General features: G+C 44.7%; 1 protein-coding gene across 1 annotated transcript in view; it reads left to right on the top strand.

Annotated features, from left to right (window-relative positions):
• LOC147108041 (semaphorin-4E-like) overlaps positions 1-27,156 on the top strand; it is an 82,219-nt gene that overhangs the window by 4,923 nt on the left and 50,140 nt on the right. The window lies entirely within an intron of this gene.

The raw sequence follows: 27,156 nt of genomic DNA, 5'->3' as shown, positions 1-27,156 counted from the left end.
ACACTTTTTAAAAATAAATCTGTAAATTAAATTTTGTTTCGAATTGAAGTTTGGAAATGGGTAGGAGTGTGAATATAACAATTGCACAGTACAGAGTGTAAGCAGAAAAACTGTAAAGATTAATCTGTTAACTGATAAGGCAACGTTTCAGCCGGAGTTGCAAAACTATTCTGCACTTCTCTGAATCTGATATCATTTCGGTCGCACCCAGGGCAGGCAGATTTTAATTGGGACACAGGCAATTGTTTCCTAGAACACTATCTGTCCCAGGGGATACAGGTGCTCTAAAGATAAAAATAAACCACAAATGAAAACGATTACATGGGGCCTTGCTGGCCTCGTTCCTTCCCTTCTCCCATGAATCATAGAATAATACAGCACAGAAGGAGGCCATTTGGCCCATTGAGTCTGTGCTGGCTCTTTCAGAGAGCAAGCCAATTAGAAGAAAGAAGAAGCTTTCATTTATATAATGTCTTATCACATCTTACAAACACCCCAAAGCGCTTTACGTAGAATTAATTACATGAGCAGTTACAGGTTTCTACAAAAAGCTGGTGGTGTTGGTTAAGGAACAATATGTCCAGTACACTGGGAGAACTCCCTGTTCTTCTTTGGGTCATGCTATGGGAATTTTAACAAGCAACCAGGCGAGGTATGAAATGAATATCTCACCTGAAGGATGGACTAATAGTCCTGTTTTTTTAATAGTCCTGTTTTTTTAATAGTCCTGAATTTTATAGGGTAATTCAGTGAAGGTGACTGCAGTAAGATCAAAGCTTAACTATGTTAAATAGCAAAATACTGCAGATGCTGGAAATCCGAAACAACTTGGAGTTTGCCTGATGTGCTGCTCACTATTACTGAGGCGTATAGACAAGGAAGGTCACAAATTAAACAAGTGCAAGGCAAAAATAACTACATCAGGAAATTATTCAGATTTCAGGAAGTTAACGTTAGCAATGTCTGTTTTTACATTTTGAATTGAATGTTTTGTAATGCATATTAACTGCCTGCAGGCTAAGAAATGAATGTATCTTGTTTATAATGATGCGTCACAATATGCCAGAAAAGTATTCAAAATATGCTAGATTATAACATTGTGCTAAAAGTAGTTGGGGTGACAGTAGAAGTGCACAATTGGCCTCTGCCCCTGGGCTTGGGAAGGGAAAACGAACAGGATTCCCATTTCTGGTCACTATCCATTGATTATTGCTGGAAAGTGCAAGTGAATGGCTGTTGGGCCAGGAATGGATTGGACCTGGCTGTGATATCCTCCATGCTCCAGGAACCTGCCAACACTCACTCTCTCTAGGAAAATTGCAAACCAATTCAGAATGCAAGACTTGCACAATGTCTCGTATCCCTAGTATCTCTAGTTTTGCCAAGTCAAGTGGCTTCCAGTGAATTGATTTTAAAAACCTCTTGCTTTCAAACCCCTCCATGGCCTCACCCTACCTCCGTGATCTTCTCCAGCTATTTGTGTCTGCACATGTCATTCACTTCTATGAGACTGGTTTACCCCTCCCCCACGTCCTCCGCTCCACCATTGATGGTTGCTCTTTCAAACATACATAGCAAGAAAAAGATCCTCCTCCTCTTCTATTCACAAGACAAATTCTACTTTTCACAAAATGTTTAAAGACTTTTCCATGACCTCCTAGAACCTTTTCCCTGTTTTCAAAAGCCTCCTAAAAAGGCCTTCTTTACAACTGTGTCATTGGCCCCACTCCATAACTTTGCTGGTGTCTGTTTATCTTCCCTTTGCCCAGAAAAGGCCTCCGCGGCACCTTTCTGTACCTGAGGACAGCTATAGAAGTGTAGTTTAAGATCAAATTTTGCATGCCAGAAGGAGAGTGGATCATGGAGGGATTTACCATTTATATATTTTTAAAAAATCAATAGTTTTAAGCATTCAAAAATAATTAGTTTACATTTTAATTTTGTGTTCAAGGTAATGGACAGTGGGAAACTTCTGACAAATTTGTCTAAATTAATAAACTCTCTGGTCAGATGCATCATAGGCCAGAGGCAGAGAAAAGCTTATTGTGCCCCACGGATGTACCCTAACAAACTTCCCAGTCTGAGAAGAAAACCCTCTATTGCGCCAGTGTGAGGTTTACGCACCTAGACCAATCATTCCCAGTCTTTTTCGTGGCCTTTCAGTAAGTCTCCGTGGGCCAAATTAAGCAAATGATTTGTGCTGTGGAACCCTGTCCAGTGAGAACTGGATTGCGCTTGGCCACGTTAATTTAATCCGGAACCATCCTTTTATCAGGGCTGGATTTCAGTCCAGGCCTTGGAGAGAAAGGAGCAGTGAGTCCATCTAGTCCTACTACTCTCATTGCTGATAAGTAGTATTATCAGTAATAATGCCAGCTTGGCTCACTTGTAGCACTTTTACCTCTGGGTCAGAAGGTTATGGGTTTGAGTCCCACACCAAGACTTGAGCTCATCTAGAGACTGATGGCTGCTGTGTTTACCACATCACAACAGTCACTGCACTCAGTGATTAACATGATTCCACAGGTCCACGTGGCCATTCTTCATGAGTCAGTCTTGACAGCAAGTGTTGGCAAGTTATTCAACTGTGGAAGCTTGGCTGAATTATTTTTTCTTTTCCTCCTGGGTCTCTGAAACTGATTATAGTGCCCCAACTGAGTTCCTATAACTCGGCACAGACTGGGATCAAACCCTTCAACTTTCTGGTCTAAATGGCTTAACCTGCCCACAGCTAGAGGGGAAAAAGAAACTAGCAACCAATGACATACAATGCTGTTGAACATAGTCATTAAGTTTACCTTGGCACACTTTATTAGAATTGTACGGTGGTCTTCACAGTCTTGTATGTGAATGTATTCTGTACTAATTACTTGGCTCCTCAACTGGGTTGCTGGAGCCTGAACCTCCAAAGTTGTTACCTGGTCCAAGATCCATATCAGATTAGATAGGAGACTCATTACTCCTCCGTCGAGAAGAATAGGTACAGACGAGGTAATCCACTGTCATTGATTGCAATCACTGTCTTGGTCAACGATGTCATGGATGGCATCGTAAGGGATTGAGTCAAGAGTCTCGTCTGGTTTTGAATACCTCTTAATGTCTCTTTTACTTCTTTTGTTCTATCGCAGCCATGCCTTCGATCTATTTTCTTTTCTTTCCAGTTTTGAAAAAGGGTTTCGACCCAAAACGTCAACTCTAATTTCTCTCCACGGATGTTGCCTGGCCTGCTGAGTTTTCCCAGCATTTTCTGTTGTTATTTCGAGTCAAGAGTGTTGGTTTTGACCATTTCTGAAAGAATTATGGTGCTTTTTCTAGATATTGTATTGTTGGCGGACTTGCCTGCAGATCTGCTGTGCTCTGCTCACCATCTTGAACAAATTTCTAACTAGTGGGATATAATCATATACTCCAAATCCACCCCCCATGCAGTATTGTGTCTTTGTATGGTTCAAGAGAAGATTTAGAAGATAGCTCCTGACTCCCCACCATCTACAAGGCTGAAGCGTTTGTAACCATCTTCATCCAGAAGTGCCGAGCGGATGATCCATATCCGCCTACTCCTGAGGTCCCCACCATCACAGAAGCCAGTCTTCAGCCAATTCGATTCACTCCACGTGATATCAAGAAACTGCTGAGCGCACTGGCTACAGCAAAGGCTATGGGCCCCGACAACATCCTGGCTATTGTGTTGAAGACTTGTGCTCCAGAACTAGCCGTGCCTCTAGCCAAGCTGTTCCAGTACAGCTACAACACTGGCATCTATCCGACAATGTGGAAAACTGCCCAGGTATGTCCTGTCCACAAAACTCAGGACAAATCCAACCCGACCAATTACCGCCACATCAGTCTACTCTCAATCATCAGCAAAGTGATGGAAGGTGTCATCGACAGTGCTATCAAGTGGCACTTACTCACCAATAACCTGTTCACTGATGCCCAGTTTGGGTTCCGCCAAGACCACTCGGCTCCAGACCTCATTACAGCCTTGGTCCAAACATGGACAAAGGAGCTGAATTCCAGAGGTGAGGCAAGAGTGACTGCCCTTGACGTCAAGGCAGCATTTGACTGAGTGTGGCATCAAGGAGCCCTAGTAAAACTGAAGTCAATGAGAATCTGGGGGGAAAATGCTCCACTGGCTGGAGTCATACCTAGCACAAAGGAAGATGGTTGTGGTGGTTGAAGGTCAATCATCAGAGCCCCAGGACATCGCTGCAGGAGTTCCTCATGGCAGTGTCCTAGGCCCAACCATCTTCAGTTGCTTCATCAATGACCTTCCCTTCAACATAAGGTCAGAAATGGTGACCCCCCAGGATATTGATGGTGGGGGATTCGGCAGTGGTAATGCCGTTGAATGTCAAGGGGAGGTGGTTAGACTTTCGCTTGTTGCAGATAGTCATTGCCTGGCACTTCTGTGGCGTGAATGTTACCTGCCACTTATCAGCCCAAGCCTGAACGTTGTTCAGGTCTTGTTGCATACGGGCATGGACTGCTTCATTATCTGAGGAGTTGTGAATGGCACTGAACACTGTGCAGTCATCAGCGAACATCCCCATTTCTGACCTTTATATTGGAGGGAAGGTCATTGATGAAGTAGCTGAAGATGGTTGGGCCTAGGACACTGCCCTGAGGAACTCCTGCAGCGATGTCCTGGGGCTGTGATGATTGACCTTCAATCACCACAACCACCTTCACAGTGATCCTTGTGAATGGATACAAGCAGCCCATAGGTTACCAAAACACACTATTTTCTATGGTTTAAAATTGTATTTGTTGTTTGTGTATTATATTTACACTGGCTCTTCCTTTGGCTATGTTCTTGGTGTGTGGAATCTCTAAACTTTGTGTGAGGAGAGTGCAGTGATCTGAATACACAGATTATCTTGATGTTTTACCAGCTTTACTAGAAGTACAGTTTTAAACTGTCTTCACTCCTGATAAAATGGCAGTAATTATGATTGATTTGGGTTCGAAAATAGAATATTGAAATGCTTGAGTCGGCAAAGTGGATGAAAACAGATGATCCAAACACTTTTTATGAAAAGTAGAATAGTGATCTAATTGGGATATTGATGTTCATAATGTTCTGGCAATTTTTTACAGAAATTGGTGTAATGCACTGTGCAAATTGCTCTGAACCGTAAGCTCGTGCTTGGTAAAGTGCACTAGAGTTTCCTGCACATTTATATATCTGATATTTAAAAAAAAATTGTATCTGCACACAGTTGCTGTTAACTTTCCCCATTAGAAATTCCATCTCCATGTTAATAATGAAAACTGCCCACATGTGTGTGTCATGCTGTAATTATACCCTTTTGCCAATGAATGTGCTGCACTGCTACCACTGGTGAGAGGATGCAATTACAATTTGAGAAGTTTACCCAGGCAGTTACCATTATAAATGTGAACATGGGAATTGATGATGTAAATATAAAAATAAGGACAGGTTATATGGCTTTAAAATGAGTCCTGTATTGTGTCTGCATGCCCTGATCTAGTTATTCCCATGCCCTTTCATCTGAGGGCTACACTTAGCCTTGACTCCCCATGTGTATCGCCACAGGAAGAACTCGCATTTATATAGCACCTTTCATAACCTCAGGATGTCCCAAAGCACTTTACACCCAATAAAGTAATTCTGCAGTGTAGTAATGTAGGAGATCGATGAGATCGTCTAGAGTTTATATAAATGCCAATGATTCAAAGTTCAGATGACTATTTTGGTTATTAATTCTGATGCACATTTACTAGCAGACTGTATATTTGGTTTGTAATTTGATAATATTGGCTCACCTGATGACCCTAATGGGTAAAGGCAGTGAACGGCTGCAGGGCATTCTGAAGAGGGAGGGCGAACAGTCAGAGGTCGTGGTTCACATTGGTACCAACGACATAGGTAGAGCGAGGGATGAGGTCCTGCAACAAGAATTTAGGGAGCTAGGTAGCAGATTAAAAAGCAGGACCTCAAAGGTTGTAATCTCTGGATTACTCCTGGTGCCTCGTGCTAGTGAGTATAGGAATAGGAGGATAGAGCAGATGAATGGGTGGCTAAAGAGTTGGTGCAGGAGGGAGGGCTTTAGTTTCCTGGATCACTGGGTCTGTTTCTGGGGAAGGTGGGACCTGTACAAGTCAGACAGGTTGCACCTGAACCGGAACGAGACCAACATCCTTGCGGGGAGGTTTGCTAGTGCTGTTGCGGGGGGGGTTAAACTAACTTGGCAGGGGGGTGGGATACGGAGTGGAGCTATCCGTAGGGGGTGATGCACAGCCAAATATAGAGGGAAAAACCAAGTCAGTCTGGAAGGCAGAGCAAATATGTAACGGCACAAGGGAGTATGTCAAGGCTGGATGGCATTTATTTTAATGCAAGGAGTCTTACGAGTAAGGCAGATGAATTGAAGGTGTTGATGATCACATGGGAGTATGATATTGTTGCTATCAGAGACATGGTTGAGGGAGGGGCAGGACTGGCAGCTCAATATTCCGGGATATAGAATCTTCAGGCGAGACAGAGGGGGGTGTAAAAGAAGAGAGGGTGTCGCAGTATTAATCAAGGAGTCAATTACTGGGGTAAGGAGGGATGATATCTTAGCAGCTTCCTCTAGTGAGGCCATATGGGTAGAACTTAAAAACAAAAAGGGGGCAAGCACTTTGCTGGGAGTGTACTATAGGCCCCCAAACAGTCAGGGGGCGATAGAAGAACAGATATGTAGGCAAATCTCAGAGGTGTAGAAAAAATAGGGTAATCATAGATGGGGATTTCAACTTCCCCAATATTAACTGGGATAGTCAGAGTATGAAAGGCTTAGCGGGTGCGGAATTCTTAAAGTGCATCCAGGAGAGCTTTTTGAGCCAGCATGTAGAAAGTCCTACAAGAGAGGGGACGGTACTGGACCTAATTCTAGGGAATGTAGCCGGACAAGTGGTAGAAGTGTCAGCAGGACAGCATTTTGGTGACTGTGACCATAATTCGGTGAGATTTAAGGTAGTCATGGAAAAGGACAAAGATGGACCGGAAATAAAAGTTCTAAATTGGGGGAAGGCCGATTTTAATATGATAAGGCAGGATCTGGACAAAGTGGACTGGGATCAGCTACTTGTAGGAAAATCCACATCAGAACAGTGGAAGGAAATAGAGTACAGCGCCAACATGTTCCTGTAAAGGTCAAGGGTGGGACCAACAAGTCCAGGGAACCCTGGATGTCAAGGGATATACAAGAATGGATTAGGGAAAAAAAGGGAGGCTTTTGGCAGATACAAAGGACTAAAAACAGCGGAAGCCCAAGAGGAGTATAGAAAGTGCAGGGGGGTACTTTTTTAAAAAATAAATAAATAAATAAATTAGGAAAGTGAAGAGGGGGCATGAAAAAACGCTGGCGGACAAAATAAAGGAAAATCCCAAGGTGTTTTATAAGTATATTAAGGGCAAGAGGATAACCAGGGAAAGAGTAGGGCCCATTCGGGACCAAAGTAGCAATCTGTGTGTAGAGCCGGAAGATGTGGGTGAGGTTTTAAATGAATATTTTGCATCTGTGTTCACTATGGAGAAGGACGATGTAGGCATAGAAATCAGGCAGGGGGATTGTGATATACTTGAACAAATTAGCATTGAGAGGGAGGAGGTACTAGTGGTTTTAGTGGGCTTAAAAGTGGATAAATCCCCAGGCCCAGATGAGAAGTATCCCAGGCTGCTGTGTGAGGCAAGGGAGGAGATTGCAGGGGCTCTGACACAAATTTTCAGAACCTCTCTGGCCACAGGGGAGCTGTCCGAGGACTGGAGGACAGCTAACGTAGTACCATTATTCAAGAAGGGTAGTAGGGATAAACCAGGGATTTACAGGCCAGTGAGCCTAACATCAGTGGTAGGGAAATTGTTGGAAAAAATTCTGAGGGACAGAATTAGTCTCCACTTGGAGAGGCAAGGGTTAATCAAGGATAGTCAGCATGGCTTTGTCAGGGGGAGATCATGTCTAACCAATTTGATTGAATTTTTCGAGGGGGTGACTAGGTGTGTGGATGAGGGTAGTGCAGTTAATGTAGTCTACATGGACTTCAGTAAGGCTTTTGACAAAGTCCTGCATGGGAGACTGGTCAAGAAGGTAAGAGCCCATGGGATCCAGGGCAATTTGACACATTGGATCCAAAATTGGCTTAGTGGCAGGAGGCAGAGGGTGATGGTCGAAGGTTGTTTTTATGACTGGAAGCCTGTGTCCAGTGGTGTACCGCAGGGATCGGTGCTGGGTACCTTGCTGTTTGTAGTATACATTAATGATTTAGATATGAATGTAGGAGGTATGATCAGTAAGTTCGCAGATGACACAAAAATTGGTGGAGTGGTAAATAGTGCGGAGGGAAGCCTCAGGCTACAGGACGATATAGACGGGTTGGTCAGATAGACAGAACAGTGGCAAATGGAATTTAACCCTGAAAAGTGTGAGGTGATGCATTTTGGGAGGACAAACAAGGCAAGGGAATACACAATGAGTGGTCGGACCCTAAGAAGGACAGAGGATCAGAGGGACCTTGGTGTGCATGTACATAGATACCCGAAGGCAGCAGGACAGGTAGATAAGGTGGTTAAGAAGGCATATGGGATACTTGCCTTCATTAGCCGAGGTATAGAGTATAAAAGTAGGAAGGTTATGATGGAGCTGTACAAAACGCTAGTTAGACCACAGCTGGAATACTGTGTGCAGTTCTGGTTGCCACACTATAGGAAGGATGCGATTGCATTGGAGAGGGTGCAGAGGAGATTCACCAGGATGTTACCTGGGCTGGAGCGCTTCAGCTATGAAGAGAGACTGGACAGGCTGGGGTTGTTTTCCTTAGAGCAGCGAAGGCTGAGGGGGGACCTGATTGAGGTGTACAAAATTATGAGGGGCATAGATTAGGGTAGATAGAAAGAAACTTTCCCCCTTAGTAGCGGGGTCAATAACCAGGGGGCATAGTTTCATGGTAAGGGGTGGGAGGTTTAGAGGGGATTTGAGGAAAAACTTTTTCACCCAGAGGGTGGTTGGAATCTGGAACTCACTGCCTGAAAGGGTGGTAGAGGCAGGAACCCTCACAACATTCAAGCAGCATTTAGATGAGCACTTGAAATGCCATAACATACAAGGCTACGGACCAAGTGCTGGAAAATGGGATTAGAATAGACAGGGCTTGATGGCCGGTGCAGACATGATGGGCCGAAGGGCCTCTTTCTGTGCTGTATAACTCTGACTCTTTGGAATTAATTTGTACAGGCTGGAAAGTCCCAAGCTCCGCTGTGAGTCTGTGCTGAACCAGCTGGTAATAGCTGGACAGTAGTTGAGCACTACAATAGAAGTAATTTGACAGTAGTGAATGAGGCCTGTAATTTGAGTTTACTGAGGAGTATTTCTTTTTCCATTTTCCACTCCTGAAGGTGCTGACTACTGGGGAACAGTTCTACAGACACCGCTACCAACCCCTCAGTACCTCGCCCAAGTGCTCCTCTTTCTCTGAGATGAACTGTGAGTGTCAGCAGGCTGTTGGATTGCAGAAGTTATTTGGGCAAAGCGCAATTCTGTTCTTGGCCAAGGTGCAGTAGTGCATTTTGCAGTAGGGGGCTCTAGGTCGCAATCTGGAGTAGTATTTCTTGATGATTATCCCCCCTTCCCCTCTTGTTCCTATTTCTTCCCTAGCAAAGATCAGCTACGTTGGCACTGACTGGAGATTGAACCTGGGGCCTCCCTGTTCTGCAAGCCTCAGCACCACACCAGATGATTCTGTGGGTAAATGCACAAGTGGAGGAACTGAGTTGTGGTTTCAATAGTCCTTACCACAGGAACACTTCAATTTGGCAGACCTAGTAAAGTAGAATCTCCCTGAAGGAGCAAATTCTAATTGTTGCACTGATTTTACTGATTAGGTTGGATCTCTGGACTTTCACCCTATCTGTGCACACTGTAGAAATACTCCAGAACTGAACAAATGTAGTTATCCACTTGTAATCGCTGTTCCCAGCCAACTTTAACCACACCCTTTACATAAAGTGTACATATACTAGCAGCACTGATGCTATTTTTGTCTTGAAATTTTGTTTGTGTGTACGTTTGTTTGTTTCACTTTGGGGTATCACGCTGGGAGAATAAAAACAACTTTTGATTTTGGACACTTCACAGTGGCGCTGCACAGTGTTAAGCGCCATTCGCAACTCCTCAGACAATGAAGCAGTCCATGCCCGCATGCAACAAGACTTGGACGACGTTTAGGCTTGGGCTGATAAGTGGCAGGTAACATTCGCGCCACAGAAGTGCCAGGCAATGACTATCTCCAACAAGCGAGAGTCTAACCACCTCCCCTTGACATTCAACGGCATTACCATCGCCGAATCCCCCACTATCAACATCCTGGGGCTTACCATTAACCAGAAACCTAACTGGACCAGCCACATAAATACTGTGGCAACAAGAGCAGGTCAGAGGCTGGGTATTCTGCGGCGAGTGTCTCACCTCCTGACTCCCCAAAGCCTTTCCATCATCTACAAGGCACAAGTAAGGAGTGTGATGGAATACGCTCCACTTGCCTGGATGAGTGCAGCTCCAACAACACTCAAGAAGCTCGATACCATCCAGGACAAAGCAGCCCGTTTGATTGGCACCCCATCCACCACCTTAAACATTCACTCCCTCCACCACCGGAGTACCGTGGCTGCAGTGTGTGCCATCTACAAGATGCACTGCAGCAACTTACCAAGGCTTCTTCGGCAGCACCTCCCAAACCCGCGACCTCTTCCACCTAGAAGGACAAAGGCAGCAGGCGTATGGGAAGGACAAGGGCAGCAGGCATATGGGAGCGCCACCACCTCCAAGTTCCCCTCCAAGTCACACACCATCCTGACTTAGAAGAGGACTTCATCGTCACTGGGTCAAAATCCTGGAACTCCCTAACAGCACTGTGGGAGTACCATCACCACACGGACTGCAGCGGTTGAAAAAGGCGGCTCACCACCACCTTCTCAAGGGCAACTAGGGATGGGCAATAAATGCTGGCCTTGCCAACGACGCCCAGATCCCATAAACGAATAAAAAAAATTAAAAAAAACTTCAAACTCCCCTTGGTCAGATTAGGTACAGAATAAAGCTCCTTTCACTCTGCTCCAGCAATGTGATATAACCCCAAGCTTAGAAGAGCATTCCCACTGTAGCAGTGCAACATTTTTACTAGCTAACCATCTTAATCATTATTCCTTGTTATGATTCACATATTTAATATTAACCAAATACGGTAGTGTTGGATGCAAGGTTGTAACAGATTTGAAAAAAGGGCTATGCACTGATTCTGTGCAGTTAAAGAAGACGGTAACTCTAAAGTAAAGCACTGACACTTTCAAATTGTTTGTCTTTACCCTACAACAATTTCTCTTTTAATTTAAATCTTCATTTACATATCTCCTCTTTGGAGCTCTAAATAACAGCTGAGGGTGCAAGTGTGAGTTGAGGTAACAGTAATATGAAGTACCTGGTGGAAACGTAGGAGAGGGAAACATCCAACTCAATACTGCAGCAAATGTCGGAGAGCTGCAGAGAGATGTTTACAAGCCGTGGAGGCAATGCAGAGACTGATCCTTAGCATCAAAGTTATGAGGAACGATTGCCAAAACTTGGGTTTTTCGACGTTGAAATGAGGCAACTAAAGAGGAAACCTTTTATACGTATGATAGTAAATAGCACAGGAAAAGTAAATCTGAATACTACAAATTAGCTGTGATAGTAGAACAAGGGGCTACGAGTTCAAGATAGCGAAAGATTAATTTAGGTCTGATCTCTGGAAATTCATCACACACAAGGTGACTAACAGTAGAACAGACTTCCTGGTAGTGTAGTGAAAGCAAATGCCCGGAAATCAATTAAGAAATATATTCTGCTTCGATGAGAGGACTGTCTATATTTTTATTTTCTGGGTGAATGAGGTCCATCTTTGGAAACATTGCAAATTCTGATCTTTTGCCACTGACTCCATCTCCTTCCCCAGCCACATTCTCAGGGTTAAACCACACTTGCTGCACCCTGAGCTGAGCTTTAAACCCATATTCTCTCCATCACCAAGACCGCTTACTTTCACCTCTGCAACATTGCCTGTCGCCACTCTTGCTTCAGGCACTCCGCTGCTGAAACCCTCAAGCATGTCTTTGTTACCTCCAGACTAGATCTAGGAGTGCTTCATGATGGTTGGAGTGATAATTTCCTTATCACTGACCTCATGTTGATAGGCACATAATTAAAAAAAATATGGTACTTTGGTGTGGAATTTTGAATGTTAGCTGTGGCTCAGTGGGCAGCACTCGCGCCTCTGAGTCAGAAGGTTGTGGGTTCAAGTCGCACTCCAGAGACTAGAGCACAAAAATCTAGGCTGACACTCCCAGTGCAGTACTGAGGGAGTGCTGCACTGTCGGAGGTGCCGTCTTTCGGATGAGACGTTCGACCGAGGCCCCGTCTGCCCCCTCATGGATGTAACAGAGCCCATGGTACTGTTTCAAAGAACAGCAGGGGAGTTCTCCCCGGTGTCCTGGGCCGATATCACTAAAACAAATTATCTGGTCATTATCACATTGCTGTTTGTGGGTGGGTGCCTGCTGTACGCAAATTATCTGCCGCATTTCCTACATTACAACAGTGACTACACTTCAGATAGTACTTCATTGGCTGTAAAGCACTTTGGGATGTTCGGTGGTTGTGAAAGGCGCTATATAAATGCAAGTCTTTCTTAAGGAAGTTGGCCAATAAAGTGCAGTATAGTATGGAATCAAATGCTATTTTAATCCATGGACTGGTGCAGTACCAATTCTATTATTTTTCTCCTTCTCCCAGTTGTCACCCTTGCCTTCCTTTTCTGGTGGTGTAGGTACCTTCCCGAGTTATTGTTAGTACATTTCTGCAGATTGGGAAATATTTTGTGGCACCCTCTGTTTTATTCTTTTGACTCTTTATCCAAACTAATTTATCAGTGGTTCTGACTAACAGAAGTGTACTTTTTACCCCTACCCTCGTACACGTATTTGTCAAACATTGTAATTTCTGGCTTTGGTCTAAACACCCTGCCAGTTGAAAATGCTAATAAACTCTGATTTACAGCTCCAAATTATTGTACAAGACTGAGCAAGCCAGAGATCTTAAAGCATTAGCCATTGCAGATGCCAAGTTTCCAACTTCATAAATTTCTCAATGTTTTTAGTAAGTTGAGATGTTGCAGAACCAGTCTGGGTACCATTTGGTCAGTTTATTGCTTGTGAATCAAACTGTGTGACAAGCTGGGACATTTCACCTGATCCTAATAACTGATTCAGAGGCACCTTTTTGCCTTTTCTAAGTCTGGTGACACAAAAGCCTGTTTTTCATGGTGTATCATTATAAGATTAATCACCCTGACTGCACTACTCTATTTATCCTCCATCAAGAACTTTTTCACAGCCTGCAAGTTGAATTTAACTTCTATTCCAAAAAGGCTCTAACTTTTCCCATTTCAGAAATCCCGCTTACTTAATTTGATGCACTATTCTGAACGATAAATGTTTTGAAGAATACTGTAAGAGCTTGGCAGACATCTATTTTATGAACCAAGTTTAAAAGACTAAGACTTGAGATAAAATTACAGGCTGCAGACCTGTAGCAGCAGTATATTTATTTACAGCACGAGCAAGAAAGAAAGAAAGGAGAAAGCCTTCAAATCTGAATAGGCCTTGGCTTATCAGCCAGTAGTTACCTTGTACTGCTTCAATCAAATCAACAACGGCACCAGGTGCGAGTTTGGCTCGTTTGGTAACCCTCCTCTCTGAGTCAGAGGGCTAGGGGTTCACGTACACTATGCACTTTACACATAATCTAGGTGACATTAAACCAAGGGCCTTGGTCTGCCTGCTCAGCTGGACGTAAACCATCCATTCAAATGTGCCCTGGCCAACACTCCTCCCTAAAGCAACACCACCAAAACAGACTATCTGGCCATTCACTCATTTGCTGTTCGTGGGATCTTGCTGTGTGCAAGAATTGTCTGCCATGTTTGCCTGTATAATAGTGATTGCACTTCAAAAGCGATCCATTGCTGGTAAAGTGCTTTGGCATTGTCTTGGATGAGGACAGGATTGGACTTGGAGGCAGCTACATTGCCCCATGATCAAATGGCCTGACAGCACTCGTCTCCAGGTTCATCAACAAAGAATGGTCACTTGGACAAGATACAGGCAGTCTGCTGGTGCTCTGTCGATTTGTACCCCAGTGTGAAGAAGGAGATAAAAGGGAAAAATGCACTAAGTAAAGGTCTAAATGTGTTTTTTTACATAGCGCCTTATCACATGAAATGCCTCCAAGCATTTTGTGCAGTGGATAGTTGGCTGTTGTGATGAGCAGAAAAGTGTAAAAACATATGAATTAATCTTAACTCGTTAAATATTCTTAAGATTTGTAGTTATCTCTTTCTCTCCTCTTCCCTCCCTTCCCCCCCCCCCCCCCCATAGATAAAACTAGATGAACACTGTTTTCAGGACAGTTTCAACTTCCAACCTTGCAATCCTCAAGACCAGAGACCCTGCCCACATACATGTGCTTGGTTACCACTTGGGCCTGTTTGAACTAGCTTGCTGTGATTTTCTCTGGGACTTTATTACGTTCTTTAGGTAGTTCACCTAAAGTATTAAATACATAAAGATGATGCTGGGTACATGTGGCTCAAAATCAATACAGGTCAAAAGATACATTTGGGTTGACCAGAAATATAACCCAGCAGTTGCATTTAACAAGTCCCAAAGCACTTTGCAAATATAGGTAAGTAAGGAAATGGAGGAGGGGCGGTTGAAGGCTTGGTTGAAATGATGGGTTTTGAGGAGGTTTAGAGAGGTGGAGAGGCAAAGGGTTTAGGGAGGGAATCCCAGAGAGAGTGGCTGAGGCGGCTGAAGGCACTACTGCACCACTGGTGAGATAAAGGGAGAGGGGAAACTGAGCATAATGGGGGTGTGGGGGGGAATATAGACTCCAGGTTGCAGAAGTAAGATTGGGCAAGGCTGTGGATGGATTTGTAGATGAAACTTGATGTGTTGGGGGATAGGCAGCCCTTGTAGGTCAGCAACGACGAGGGGTGATGGGCAAGTGGGACTTGCTGTGGAGCAGGATACAGGCGGCTGAGATTTGGTCAAGTTGGAGATTTTGGAAGGTGGTGGATGGAAGTCCAACAAGGGGAGCATTGAAGTAGTCGATTCTAGAGGGGACACAGCCACAGATAAAGATTTCAGCAGCAGAGGGGCTGAGGTCGGCGCAACAGTGGGCAGTGTTACAAAGGAAGCATTGTAAACAATTCCGAGGACCATAGAAGGCTACAATGTTGATAAAATAGTGGAATGTATAACGAATAGCGGATGAAATCCAATGTCCTGTTACATCTCCAGCTTTTTCCAGTTCTGATGAAGGGTCCCAGACCTGAAACGTTAACTTTGTTTCTCTCTCCATGGATGCTGCCTGGCCTGCTGAGTGTTTCTAGCGTTTTCTGTTGTTAGTCCGTAAATGTAAGGTGGTTCACTTTTGATTTTTTAAGTTGGATTTTTTACTTTGGGAGGAGGCTCAGTGATGTTGGAGAACATAGGGATTTGGGGTTTCAACCTCAAGATATTTAAAAGCATCACCTCAAGTATATTAGGCAATTTTTAAAAAAGCTAATGGAATATGTGGTTTTATGCCAAGAGATCCAGAATTTAAAAGTCAAGATGTAACCGTGAATCGATATAAAACCTTCGTAAGACCACAGTTGCATTACTGTACAGTTTTGGAGTCCACACCGTGGGAAGGATGTTCAGGCAATCGATGGGATACAGGACACATTCACTAGGATGCTGCCTGGTATGAGGATACGAAGACTTGCAAAATTGGGGCTGTTACCATTGGAACAGAAGAAATTACAGGGTGCTTTGATAGAGGTGTTTAAAATTATGAAGTGATAGGACAGAGTAGATAGAAACAGACAGTTTCCGGTGGTTGAAGGCTCTAGAACATGGGGACATAGAAGATTAAGTGTAAGAGATTTAAGATGAAGAGCAGGAGATGCATTTTTTTTTTTTTAGACAGAGTGTTGTGAAATGATGGAATGCACTACCAGATTTGGTGATTGAAGCAGAGATCATGTCAACATTTAAGAATAGGTTGGATAGGTGGTTGAAGGAAAGCAGGATAAAGGGATATGGGAACCGGGTAGGCACATGGGATTAGGGCTATTGCTCGTGTGGAAGAAAACGCTAACACAGACTGGGCTGAATTGCATATTTCCGTGTTGTACTTTGTAAGATGTTGTGTCAAGTTGTAGCATCTCTACTGCCATTCTGGCTGAGATCAGTGAACTCGGCCCAAGTCACTGGTTAAACTTTCCACTCTCGGGCTCAGTACAACACCACACAGAGCATTTACCAATTCACCCATTGGGGGCGGGAAGGGCGCAAGGGGATGGGGTGGGATGACTGGTGATTTTTAAAAATTAAAAACCCTATGCTAAAAAGTAAAATATTCTAGTGCTGCCATTTAAAGACTGCCTGATTATTTTGATATATTTAATTATGATTATCCCATTACTTGGATACATTTTTATAATCAAAGTTACAAATCTTGGTCACATAATACCATGTTGACATTCCCTTCAGTGACCTGCCACAGCTTTTCACATACAGAAGCCAAACTGCTCAATTAAGAAACTGAAGACCAAGAAGGCCTGTTTCTGTGCTGCGCACCTTATATAAGAGTACGTTGGTGTTTATAGCCTTTTGTTGCAGCAATGTCTGCTATTTCTGGAGAACACAATCCAAACATTGTTCCAGAGGACTGTAGCAAGCTCCTAGTTCAGTGACAAGTTGATTAAACACTGCTTTAAAAAAAAAATGAACCTAGCCATTCCCCAGGGGTCGAAACTTTGAGGGTTTGATATATCGTTCAGTGATATTTTTCATTAACCATTTCTCATGGATTTACTGTGCCATAACCTTTATCTGGAGCCTGGCAGCAAAAATGTTACTGCATTGTTTCATTTTTGTTTTTTCCGTTAGCTCTAATTTCCCCCCCCCTCCCACTTGAAAGCATCCATTCCTCTTCGAATATACTTCCAGTCGACATCAGCACCTCGTCCACTAAGCCACCGAGAGAGTTGTGTTCTCCTGCTGCCACACACAAGATTACTGCACAAGATGAAAAAATCACGGGATTGGGGGTAATATACTGGCATAGGTGGAAGATTGGCTATCTAACAGAAAACAGAGCGTGGGGATAAATGGTTCATTCTCGGGTTGGCAATAAGTAACTAGTGGTGTTCCGCAGGGGTCATTGCTGGGACCCCAACTCTTTACAATCTATATTAACGATTTGGAGGAGGGGACCAAGTGCAACATATCCAATTTTGCCGACGATACAAAGATGGGAGGGAAAGTAGTGAGTGAGGAGGACATAAAAAACCTGCAAAAGGACATAGACAGGCTAAGTGAGTGGGCAGAAATTTGGCAGATGGAATATAATGTTGGAAAGTGTGAGGTTATGCACTTTGGCAGAAAAAATCAAAGAGCAAGTTATTATCTAAATGGAGAGAAACTGCAAAGTGCTACAGTACAAAGGGATCTGGGGGTCCTGGTGCATGAAACACAGAAGGTTAGTATGCAGGTACAGCAGGTGATCAGGAAGGCCAATGGAATCTTGGCTTTTATTGCAAGGGGGATGGAGTATAAAAGCAGGGAAGTCTTCAGTTATACAGGGTACTGGTGAGGCCACACCTGGAATATTGCGTACAGTTTTGGTTTCCATATTTAAGAAAAGATATACTTGCTCTCGAGATCAGTTCAGAGAAGGTTCACTCGGTTGATTCCGGAGATGAGGGGGTTGACGTATGCGGAAAGGTTGAGTAGGTTGGGCCTTTACTCATTGGAATTCAGAAGAATGAGAGGCGATCTTATCGAAACATATAAGATTGTGAGGGGGCTTGATCGGGTGGATACGGGGAGGATGTTTCCACTGATGGGTGAGACTAGAACTAGGGGGCATAATCTTAGAATAAGGGGCTGCCGTTTCAAAACTGAGATGAGGAGAAACTTCTTCACTCGGAGGGTAGTAAATCTATGGAACTGCTACCTCAGAGAGCTGTGGAAGCTGCGACACTAAATAAATTTAAAACAGAGATAGACAGTTTCCTAGCTGATAAGGGAATTAGGGGTTACGGGGAGCGGGCAGGGAAGTGGACGTGAGTCTAGGTTCGGATCAGCCATGATCCTATTGAATGGCGGAGCAGGCCCGAGGGGCCGTATGGCCTACTCCTGCTCCTACTTCTTATATTCTTATGGTTTTGATAACCACGTTCCATGAATCCACTGGAAACCTGGCAGTATGTCAACCAACATCACTGAATGTTTGGTTGTCACTGTGAATGTGAATAACCTTGCCAAAATTTTACACTTATGGTGAAGTTTCTCAGAACTGTCGTTGTGTACTGATGGGTAGCACACAGGTTTGCTATCATTTTTTTCGATTAGCTTGCATGTTAGATGGTCAGAATAATAGTGTGAACAAACTGCTTTGCATTTGGTTAATAACTTGCACGGTTTTCTGCTCCTCTGCCATTGTACTATAATGTATAATTACAGTAATCCAATGCTTGAATAGCTGAAGATTGTTTTGCATTGAAAGAAGGAAGGAAAAATATGTGTCCCATTCTTTCACTTCAACAGCATGAAACCTGTGACATTTGTTTCACTTGCAGAGTTGTTGTCAACCATATGATTCTAGTCATGTCCACAGCCTGTGGTTCGGACTGACAGATTTTGAAAATAAGTACATAGACCTGACCTTTATAGCTCAGCCATTAAACAGAACTGACGGGCTTTTTTCCTTCTGATTTTGTCCAAATAAGTTATTTAGGAAGCGCATCCAAATTCATGACAACATAAGGAAATCCAGAATGGGAAAAGTCATTGGGCCCATCAGTGCTACTCTATCCAGGATCTATGTATGATTATTGTATCATGGACTTTCTCCCGCAACTCCAGAGAACATTAATTTCATTGCCCTGCCTTCCCATGGAAAAAAAAACCAAACCATGTTATTAAATATCTCTCTAACCCAGTTTCTTAACAAATAGCGACCCATCTCTTTTTTTTAAATCTCAAATCAACGACCTTCTCTGGGATTCAGTTCCACATCCACTATCCTGTGAGGGTAGCTGTGAAGTTTTTTTTTTGTAACTCTAACCTTGTACAAGAAACATAGGACAGGAAGACATCAATCTTGAGCATGATAAATAGCTTGTTTGCTTCAACCTCACCTATACCTTTCATTATCTTAATGACCTGTATTATCTCTCTCCAGTAATTTCTTCAGCAAAGTAATTTTAGTCCCTCAAGTCTTTCTTCATAATTTAGTCCCTGGAGGTCTGGGATTATTCTTGTCACTTTTTTTTCCTTTTGCATCTATATTCTTTTTTGAGATAGGGTGAACAAACCTGCATGTCATACTCCAGAGTTGGCCTCCCCATCAATCTGTATAATGTTAGTAAAGTAAATGCGGAATATTACAGCATTCAGCTTTGAACGTATCTGAGGGAAAATTTCAGGTACCAGAAAAACTATTAACGTAGGTCAGAACAACACCACAAAAATTTAGCTATTGCCTAATAGCTGTTGTGCAGGAGGTGTTAATTAGACTAGGCCATTGTAATTCCAGGAAATGACAATGAAAAGACTGTTAACACTACTAACACATACAACTACACCTTTTCAGGATTGAGAGTCTGTCTCGTTTTTCACTTTCATTCTCTTACATCGAGTCTGCAGCACAGAAAGAGGCCATTCATACCAACTGGTCTATGCAGACGTTTATGCTCCTCACGAGCCTCCTCCCACCTCTCTTCATCTAACCCTATCAGCATATCCTTTCTCAAATTCAAATTCAAATCACTTTATTGGCATGATAAGGTACATCTTATGTTGCCAAAGCATCAAAATACATTTATGGTTGAACACATAAATGCAGTTCTATTCATAGTGTATAAACAGGTATATCCCTGAGTGTATAAATATACATTCGCATTGTTTATATATACTCTTTTCTTAGTTTACTGGTTGTCCCTCTGTTCATGGCAAGCTGTAACATAGTGTGCCGCCAGTGTTACACAGCTTCTCTCCTCCCCCAGTAGGAATGGGAGTTTTTGGTTGTCATTCAGATTTCTGAATTCAGGGCATATTTGTGAGAATTTTTGGTAGAAATTCTCCCTGATGCCCTGATATTTTCCACAGGCTGTGAGGAAGTGCATCTCTGTCTCCACTACTCCCTGACTGCAGTGAGAGCATATCCTGTCTTCTCTTGGCAGCCTGGTCTGCCTTTTTCGATCGCTAGGCTATGTTCGCTAAGTCTGTACCTTGTCAAGGTTCTTCTCAGTTTGTTATCCTTTACCATGGTCAGGTAATCAGCTATGTTGTATTGTCTGTTTAGGGCCAAGTAGCAATTGAGTTTGCTTTGGGTTTTTGTTGTTTCTGCCCAATATGTCAGATATTTTTCCTTTTGCTTAGCGACGATTGTGTTGGGTCGAATTCTTTGTGTTACCCTGTCACTGTCCTGGGGCTGGTTATTGTTAGTATTGTTAGTAGTTACTTCACTGAGTCCCAGGACTAGTTGACTGAGGGTATTCTTCTTTATGGTCAGCTCTTGGCATTTCAGGGCGTCGTAGTGATAGCATTGGGGGTTGCTCATTTGTAGGTGATTCCAAAATTTGGTGGCTCTTTTTTGGATAGTGATTATTAATGGATATTGGCCTAGTTCCGCCCTGCATGCATTCTCCCTCGTGTTTATCAAGCTTCCCTTTAAATGCATCTGTGCTATTTGCCTCAACTACTCCTTGTGGTAGCGCATTCCACATTCGCGCCACTCTTTAGGTAAAGAAGTTTCTCCTGAATTCCCTATTGGATTTATTAGTGACATTCTTATCTTTATGACCTCCAGTTTTGGACTCCCCACAAGTGGAAACATCAAACCCTTTCATTATCTTTAAAGACCTCTATCAGGTTAGCCCTCCGCCTTCTCTTTCCTTATCTTCTATGTTTCTATGACAGGGTACTGAATTTGGATGATCAGCTATGATCTCATTGAATGGCGGAGCAGGCTTGAGGGGCTGAATGGCCTACTCTTGCTCCTATCTTCCATGTAATAAAAGAGTTGGTTTGTCTGTTTGTCTGTCCGCTATACACTCAAAAGTTATAGAGCGTACCTACACACATGTTATATCAAAAGAAAGCTTATTAGGGGAGTCTAATAGGCGTATTTACTTTTTGGTCAGACAAAAATTGTTTGGACACTATACAAAAAACGTTCAAAAAAAGGACAAAATCCGCTCATTAGCGGTTGACCAATCCTACCGCTCATTAGCGTTGAGTGACGTGAACGTTGACCAATCCTACCGCTCATTAGCGTTGAGTGACGTGATGGTTGACCAATTGGGGGGCGTTTCATGGCGTTTGTGGGTGGGGCCTAATCGTTCAAACTGCTGAGCGGGAGCTGAGCTGAGGTGAGTGGCGGCCATTAAACACCTGTCGGGCCTCAAGCTCAAAAAATGGTAATGGAGGTGAGGAAATTGTTGATTCATTAGTATTGACACATTAAATATAGATTTCCAGCAAAAAAAAAGTTGGTTTTAAAAGAAAAAAATCCATTTGCAAAGGGGACTCTGGCTTTCCCCCCCTCAGCGGTGGATGAGCTGCCTGCAGGCCTCGGGCCTCGAAGCCTCGGCCTCTCCTCGCCAGCCACGCCCGAGCTAGGCACCGCCCGCCCCGCTGGGCCCGATTCCAAACCAGCGGCCCGCGATCGCCGCCATCTTGGTAAAGGCTGGTGGGGTGGAACAGAGCCGAGCGTAGCCATCGCCGCCATCTTGGTAAAGGCTGGAGGGCGGGACGGAGCCTAGTGGGAGGTGAGTTGGGGTCACTCGGCCCGGTCCTCGGCTCCGTTTGCGGCCGGGGACTCTGGCTTTCCCCCCCTCGGCCCGGTCCCGGGGCTCGGCTCCGTTTGCGGCCGGGGACTCGGGCTTTCCCCCCCTCGGCCCGGTCCCGGGGCTCGGCTCCGTTTGCACCCGCGGGCCAGGGACTCGGCCTTTCCCCCCCTCGGCCCGGGCTCGGCTCAGTGTCCGGGCCACAGGCGCTAGGGAGGGAAGAGGGGAGGGAGGGACAGAGAGGAAAGCAGGGAGAGACAGGGGGAGGGAGAGAGACAGGGAGGGAGGGAGGCAGGGAGAGGAGAGGGAGACGAGGGAGGGAGGGGGAGGGGCAGGGAGAGAGAGCAGGGAGGGGGAGGGAGAGAGAGGGTGAGGGAGGGAAAGAGTGAGGGGGTGGGAGAGGGAGGGAGAGCTCGCCTTCTTCCTTCGCAGGGGTCCATCGGGCCGGGCCTGATGCGCTCCTTCCCCCCCTCTCCAGGCTAATCCTGAACTAAATCCAGCAGTCTTTCTCTCTCTTCTCCCCCCAGTCTCTCTCTCTCTCTCTCTCTCTCTCTTCCCCCCCAGTCTCTCTCTCTCTCTCTCTCTCTCCCCCCCCCCCAGAGTCTCTCTCTCTCTCTCTCCCCCCCCCAGTCTCTCTCTCTCTCTCTCTCCCCCCCCCAGTCTCTCTCTCTCTCTCTCTCCCCCCCCCAGTCTCTCTCTCTCTTCCCCCCAGTCTCTCTCTCTCTCTCTCTCTCCCCCCCCCAGAGTGTCTCTCTCTCTCTCTCCCCCCCCAGTCTCTCTCTCTCCCCCCCCAGTCTCTCTCTCTCTCTCTCCCCCCCCAGTCTCTCTCTCTCTCCCCCCCCAGTCCTCTCTCTCTCCCCCCCCAGTCTCTCTCTCTCTCCCCCCCCCCAGTCTCTCTCTCTCCCCCCAGTCTCTCTCTCTCCCCCCAGTCTCTCTCTCTCCCCCCAGTCTCTCTCTCTTCCAACAACAAATGCCTTCAAAAAACCCTCGGCACCGCCGGGCACTCCAGCTAGTCTTCTATGTAAAAGAACCCCAGCCTGTTCAGCCTTTCCTGATGAGCACATCATTTCAATTCTGGTATCATTCTTGTGAATCTTTTTTGCACCTTCGCCAATGCCTCAATATCCTTTCAATATGGAGACCAAGTGTGGTCTAACCAAGGTTTGCTACAAGTTTAACATAACTTCTCTACTTTTCAATTCTATCCCTCTAGAAATTAACCTGTTTGGGTTGCTTTTTTACCTTATTTACCTGCATCGCTACTTTTTTAGTGATTTGTGTATTTGTACCCCTAGATTAGGGTGACCATACACCCCCGTTTTCCGGAGACAGTCCCCGGATTAGGTACTGTGTCCCCGAGCAAACAATGTCCCCGGAAGAGTACCCAGTTCAGGAAACCTGTCCCCGAATAAAATGTTCGGTGATTATAATTCGTTATTGCAGATGCGGCTGATGTTTACAGTCAAAAACCTTGGTCGTCACGTGCTGGTGGTGCTGCCCACCATGTCGTCAAACCGGGGTGACTAATGATTGATGGCGGAACTGACCAATCAGAGCAGGGGGAAATTGAGCTGCATCGAAGTCATAAATTAGTTAGACAAATAATGTGCGGGCAGAGGCAAAATTATTCAGTGAAAACAGAGGGCGAGTGGGTGGTGTATTTGTGCAAGAGCAGAGTAATAATGGAGCAAAGAAAGCGTGCCAAATTTAAGAAAGTAAGTTATGTAACCATTATCTTAAGTACTGGGATATGTTGTGTTTTTACTAATTGAGGTGCTTTATGCAATCCCCAGTTCTACAGAACTCTGGTCCCAAAAAATGGAACTAATTTCATGGATGCTGATTGAGCCATTTGTTTTTGTTTAAAATTTCTAACATACGTAGTTTTATCTAATCAATCTTTACCGCCCACAGATTCACTTTTTAGGCCCCTTCGTCTTTGTTTTTAGCTTGTGTGCAGTGATACTGAAATAAACACTAGTGGTACGTTAGTGGCAAATAGTTTAGTGGGAATGGGGTCAAACGAGCCAGTAAGTGTGTCTCATTCACATAGAGCAGGAGGTAAGGGAGAAACTAGAGAAAGGCATGGGTTCAGGGCTAGGGCACAGGGGAGCCTTGGGAGAGGTTTGGCTTGGTGGACAAGGGGATTGCAGGATGTGGCAGATGAACAGATGGTCTTCATCTTCGTGACAAATAAGTCTGTGAGCTCCTTCCACATGTTGTTGGCGAGAACATTGGAATTTCCATAATACATACACTGGAGAAAATTCTGAAAGCTTTTTTAAAAAAAAAAAACCTCGGCTATAGGAGGGAAGGTGGGCTGAAGCAGGAGCCGAGATGGGCAATGTTACGGAGGTGGAAGTGAGTGGTCTTTGTGATGCAGAGTATTATGGAATCAGAAGCTCAGTTGCTGCAGTGGCGAACCATTTGGTTCAACCGGAGATAGTGGCCAGGGAACAGAGAAGGAATCCTTGGCCAAGGAACGGAGTTTGTGGTGGGGCTGAAAACAATGTCTTGAGTGTTCCCAATGTTTAATTGGAGGAATTTTTGGGTCATCCAGGATTGGATGTCAGACAAGCAATCTGACAACAAAAAGACTGGAAGTGTTGAGAGAGGCGGTGGAGAGGTAGAGCTGGGTGTCAGTCAGTGTACAGAAAGCTTGGAACTAATGCTGGATGCTGCATGGTTGTACCTTGTGATCATCAGTATGCAAACTAAAGATAGGAACATGGGTAAACCGTCCGTGACACTCCTGTGTAGTCTTTCATATCCTGGAACTATCGTACAGCAGAGCACCTGTTCCACATATCCACATTATCGTTGACTGCGTGATGGTTGATGCAGGTTAACCTCTACGTGTGTTCCACTAGCAGAAACAACAAAGTCGTCATGCCGGTTTTCTTGAAACATGGAAATAATACAACAATCATTAATAAATCTGTGAAAAATAAATGACATGGGCAGTGATGTGAAGAAAGAGATTTTCAGAATAGGCTGTATAGACAATGGGTATGAAAAACTGACGTTCCTGAACAGTGTGTTTGTATTATTTATAAACGGTGTCTGAATGCACTTCAGTAGTGTGCTGTCACATCCCCGGTAATTACATGGATATTTGTTTTGCATTTGTAATGTACCTGAGCAGCTGCTAAAAAAAATTGCCTCGCTGCGCTGCGCACCTACATTTTCCATCCTGGCTACTTTGCTGTGCTCCCACCCTTTATGTCCCCGGATTCGGTTTAGAAAATATGGTCACCCTATCCTAGATCCCTTTGCTCCTCTACCCCATTCAGACTCTTATTTTCCAAGCAGTATGTGGCCTCCTTATTCTTCCTACCAAAGTGCAACACCTCACACTTATCTATATTGAAATCCATTTGCCAATTACACGCCCATTCTGCACGTTTATTAATGTCGTCTTACATTTTGTCGCATTATAAAATCATTGAATCATAGAATGGTTACAGCACAGAAGGAGGCCATTCGGCCCATCGAGCCTGTGCCGGCTCCTTGCAAGAGCACTTCAGCTAGTCCCACTCCCCCGCCCATTCTTACTTTGTATTAACTACACCTTGCAATTTGATGTCGTCCGTAAATTTTGAAATTGTACTCGAAAGTCCCAACAAAAACAGACCAAGACACGAAAGGGTCTTGACAAAGCGCTCCATGTTTGTAAGTGGAGTAATGTGCAATGACACTTGGTGACATTTGGCCAGTTGCAATGGCTGCTACAAATTTTGAAAATTAGCTTGTGTCCTGCAAGGGAAATAGCCTGTTCAATACTTCTGAGACCCATGATGTCTGAGAGCACCCTAACATTGGGAGGAGGAGGTGGGATGAAATTCCTTCTGTCAGAATGTATTTTTAAGTCAGTACAAAATAGGATATCCCATTTTGTACACACTAACTTTTTCTTGGGACAAGTTATTGACGGGAACATTTCACCGTCTTCTGCCCCCCCCCCCCCCCCCCAATGGTGATCAGACCCTTCAAGCAGGGAGCTTTGGTAGTAGTGAAATATTCACATTTTTTCCTTCTCTTTCCCACAATCCCCTAGTGTTCTAATTCTGTGATGCAGTGTAAGTATTTGGGAAGGGGATGGAGAAGACTCTAAAGTTACATGTGGGCTGTCAAGCTACAAGCCACTAGCCATGTGGCAGGAATTAGAGGAGTTGATTCACAGTATTAAAACCTTAGTAAAGGCTAGGTTGAACGTCAATGTAGTTCATCTAAAAATGTGTTGATGCATGCACACTAATGTGCCTTGTACAACGTGGACCACTCCATACCTTGGGAACCTACTGTCAACAAGGGCAGACGTCGATGATGGAGTCCAACACTGCCTTCAGTGTGCCAGTGCAGCCTTCGTTCGCCTGAGGAAGAGTGTGTTTGAAGACCAGGATCTCAAACCCGGCACCAAGCTCATGGTCTACAGAGCAGCAGTGATACCCGCCCTCCTGTATGCTTCAGAGACATGGACCATGTACAGCAGGCACCTCAAAGCACTGGAGAGGTACCACCAACGCTGCCTCCACAAGATCCTGCCAATCAATTGGCAGGATAGGTGCACCAACGTCAGTGTTCTCGCTCAGGCCAACATCCCCAGCATCGAAGCTTTGACCACGCTCGATCAGCTCCGATGGACGGGCCACATCGTCCGCATACCCGATACGAGACTCCCAAAACAAGCGCTCTACTCGGAGCTCCGACATGGCAGGAGAGCCCCAGCTGGGCAGAGGAAACGCTTCAAGGACACCCTCAAAGCCTCCTTGAAAAAGTGCAACATCCCCTCCGACACCTGAGAATCGCTGGCCCAAGACCGCTCAAAGTGGAGGAGAAGCATCCGGGAAGGCGTCGAACACCTCAAGTCTCTTTGGGAGCAAGCGCAAACAGCAGAAAGAGCGCACGTCAACCCAAGTACCCCACCCACCCGCCCCTTCAACCACCGTCTGCCCCACCTGTGACAGATTGTAGGTCCCACATTGGGCTCATCAGTCACCTGAGAACTCATTTTTAATGTGGAAGCAAGTCATCCTCGGTTCCGAGGGACTGTCGAAGAAGAAGAATGCATAAGGAAGGACCTTGTAATAGATCATCTTTCTCTCTTTACATATTAGATCCCATGTTTGCATTATACTTCCAAAGTGTCCAAGGCTTATAGTCCATAAATAGCCAGGAACAAAAATCAGGAAGGGTACTTTCAGATTATCTTTTAGT

This window comes from Somniosus microcephalus, chromosome 13 (assembly GCF_052327205.1).
Source record: "Somniosus microcephalus isolate GS21.2 chromosome 13, FLI_Smic_1.0, whole genome shotgun sequence".
NCBI classification, from domain to species: domain Eukaryota; kingdom Metazoa; phylum Chordata; class Chondrichthyes; order Squaliformes; family Somniosidae; genus Somniosus; species Somniosus microcephalus.
Note: the sequence above shows the minus strand (reverse complement) of the source record. Positions and strands in the feature narration are given on the sequence as shown.